Here is a 3,801-nt window from a genome sequence, read left to right on the forward strand (position 1 = left end):
CCCTTCCTGTGCCCAAGTGATCTCATTGTTCAATTCCCACCTATAAATGAGAACATGCAGTGTTTGGTTTTCTGTTCTTGCGACAGTTTGCTGAGAATGATGGTTTCCAGCTGCATCCATGTCCCTACAAAGGACACGAACTCATCCTTTTTTATGGCTGCATAGTATTTCATGGTGTATATGTGCCACATTTTCTTAATCCAGTCTGTCACTGATGGACATTTGGGTTGATTCCAAGTCTTTGCTATTGTGAAAAGTGCTGCAATAAACACACGTGTGCTTATGTCTTTATAGCAGCATGATTTATAATCCTTTGGGTATACACCCAGTAATGGGATGGCTGGGTCAAATGGTATTTCTAGTTCTAGATCCTTGAGGAATCGCCGCACTGTTTTCCACAATGGTTGAACTAGTTTACAGTCCCACCAACAGTGTAAAAGTGTTCCTATTTCTTCCATGTAGCCTTTCTTTAGACATAGGATCAATCAGTCCCACCCATCTCTGTGTGTCTTCATTTGAGTTTTCAAATCCAATTGGCCTAGCTTAGGTCAGGCTACCATCAATTCCCTCTTGGATCAAATAAGAGAAGGGGCTGTGGGAGGAGCCTGGTGGTGGCCACTGCAGGGATCAATGCAAGCCAGGCAAACTCCCCAGCCTGTGTCTATAGTAGCATAACTCCCTACTGCTGATAGGTTTCAAAGTCTTGGCATTTAAGGTTCTCAGTTCTGGCATCAAAGTGCCCTTGCTTCCATAACTCTCTCCCACCTGCCCAATTTATCTGTTCTAAACATTCTTTGTTCGTTCCCAAGTCTGCCTTTGTTTAGCCCTCTGCCACGGCTCTCCTCAGGGGTGTCGCTTCCTGTCTTTTAAGATCCAGTCTGGTCTCTCCTCCTACAAGAAGTCTTCCCTGAACACTCAACTGACATTTACTAAAGATTTTTTAATGACCACTTTCTTTTCCTGTGCTGTATGTGGTCTTCTTGTGTTACTCAGAGTCCCAGCAGCAAACAACTGACACTCAAACTGGGCAATTTGAGGACACTTTAATAAAGGGGCTATTTACAAAGGGACTAGCAGGGTAAAGTGAGAATACCATCCCATGAGGTGAGTAACAGCAGGGATTTATTACCAGCCCAAGGTATGAAGGGGAAAAGGGTGGCAGAAGGTGTGCTCCATACATGAGATCAATTGGAGTTTGAACAGCATCTGGATTGAACAACATAGGATGAGGAAGATGTCGGCCTCTCCATGCATTCTCACTTGTCCCAGGTCAGAGGAGTTGCTGTTCTGATCATCAGATTTCAGAACATGGACTGGGTCACATTTACGAGTGGTTGGGGTCTCTGTGTTAAAAGGTCCCACACAAGCACTAGCAAGTCTACTGCTTTCCCCTCCAGGCAGTGGTGGGTTGAACCAGGCTGTGGCTCACAGGGGCGGGTGCTGCTCTCTTGCTTTTCTTTGTCCTCTTATACTCACATGTGTTTTTAGTGTGCCCATTGCCGTGGGCTTGGCCGTGGTCTTCTGGAATATAATTTGAATTTTGGTTTAATGGGATGTAGGGGAATAGGTAGACATTGAGCCACATGCAGCTTTACCAAAGCCCTCCATCCAAAGGAGCTAGGAATTCTCCCAGATAACAACAAGGTGTACCCTGTTTCCTATCTTCTGTTGCTTTCTTCCTGTGGTCATGGCCTCGCACAATTCCTGGGGATACAGACGGCATCCCCCACATTTTGCAACACAGTTGGACAATATCAGATTTAAGCATTCCTGAGTTTCTTGCTGTGATATCAAACCTCACCTCCCTTCTAGCCCTCGGGCACACCCTCTGCTGACTGAAGAACTGTGCAGAGCTGGCTCCTGTCTGCCACCGGCCAACACCCCCTGGTGTTCAGGTTCCCCCACTGCAACTGTCTGGGATGCTGATGCCAGCAAGAGAAGGACTCATCTGAGGTGCGGCTCATCTGACCAGGACCTGGAACTGAGCCAGGGAGAAGGTTGTCCTGTCTGAAAAAATTGAGAGGACTTCCTCAGTGAAAGAAAGTCTTGACTTCAAGGGGCGGCTCTTCTCATGAGCACTGGACAGCGCCCAATGGACTAGTTCTTGCTTAGCTAGGAGAGGTTAACCTTGAAGTAGGCAAAATTCAAGTATACAGGATTTTAAAGGCATCATTAGGTATTTTCATATTCAAGCCCATATCTATATCCATATTTATATCCATTTCTAAATCTATATCTATATGTATCTTTTTTATTGAGACAGGGTTTCGCTCTGTCACCCAGGATGTAGTGCACCTAGTCTCAAGTGATCCTCTTGTCTCAGTCTCCCTAGTAGCTGGGATTATAGCCATGCACCCCTACACTCAGCTAATTTTTGTTTATTTTTTGTAGAGACCTAGATCTTGCCATGTTGCCCAGGCTGGTCTCAGCCTCCTAAAGTGTTGGGCTTACAGGCATGAGCCACCACGCCTGACCTATGTACCTTTAATATCAAAGCCTTTTTAAGTTCTGGGATACATGTGTAGAACGTGCAGGTTTGTTACATAGGTATACACGTGCCATGGTGGTTTGCTGCGCCCATCAACCTGTATTAGGTATTTCTCCTAACACTATCCCTCCCCTAGCCCCACCCCCAACCCCCAACGGGCCCCAGTGTGTGATGTTCCCCTCCCTGTGTCCATGTGTTCTCATTGTTCAACTCCCATTTATCAGTGAGAACAGGTAGTGTTTCGTTTTCTGTTCTTGTGTTAGTTTGCTGAGAGTGATGGTTTCCAGCTTCATCCATGTCCCTGCAAAGGATATGAACTCATCCGTTTTTATGACTGCACAGTATTCCACGGTGTATATATGTGCCACATTTTCTCTATCCAGTCTATCATTGATGGGCATTTGGGTTGATTCCAAGTCTTTGCTGTTGTGAACAGTGCTGCAATAAACATACGTGTGCATGTGTCTTTATAATAGAATGATTTATAATATTTTGGGTATATACCCAGAAATGGTATTGCTGGGTTAAATGGTATTTCTGGTTCTAGATCCTTGAGGAATCGCCACACTAGCTTCCACAATGGTTCAACTAATTTACACTCCCACCAACAGCGTAAAAGCATTCCTATTTCTCCACATCCTCTCCAGCATCTGTTGTTTTATGACTTTTTAATGATCATCATTCTAACTGGCATGAGATGGTATCTCATTGTTGTTTTGATTTGCATTTCTCTAATGACAGTGATGATGAGCTTTTCTTCATGTTTGTTGGCAGCATAAGTGTCTGTTTGTATCCTTCCCCTACTTTTTGATGGGGTTGTTTGTTTTTTTTCTTGTAAATTATTGAAGTTCCTTGTAGATTCTGGATATTAGCCCTTTGTCAGATGGATAGATTGCAAAAATTTTCTCCCATTCTCTAGGTTGCCTGTTCACTCTAATGATAGTTTCTTTTTCTCTGCAAAAACTCTTCAGTTTAATAGATCCCATTTGTCTATTTTGGCTTTTGTTGCCATTGCTTTTGGTGTTTTAGTCATGAAGTCTTTGTCCTGAATGGTATTGCCTAGGTTTTCTTCCAGGGTTTTTATGGTTTTAGCTCTTATATTTATGTCTTTAATCTATCTTGAGTTAATTTTTGTGTAAGGTGTAAGGAAGGGGTCCAGTTTTAGTTTTCTGCATATGGCTAGCCAGTTTTCCCAACACCATTTATTAAATAGGGAATCCTTTCCCCATTGCTTGTCCTTGTCAGGTTTGTCAAAGATCAGATGGTTGTAGATGTGTGGCATTACTTCTGAAGCCTCTGTTCTGTTCCATTGG

Source organism: Rhinopithecus bieti, unplaced genomic scaffold (genome assembly GCF_001698545.2).
Source record: "Rhinopithecus bieti isolate Rb0 unplaced genomic scaffold, ASM169854v2 scaffold_39746, whole genome shotgun sequence".
Lineage (NCBI taxonomy): Eukaryota > Metazoa > Chordata > Mammalia > Primates > Cercopithecidae > Rhinopithecus > Rhinopithecus bieti.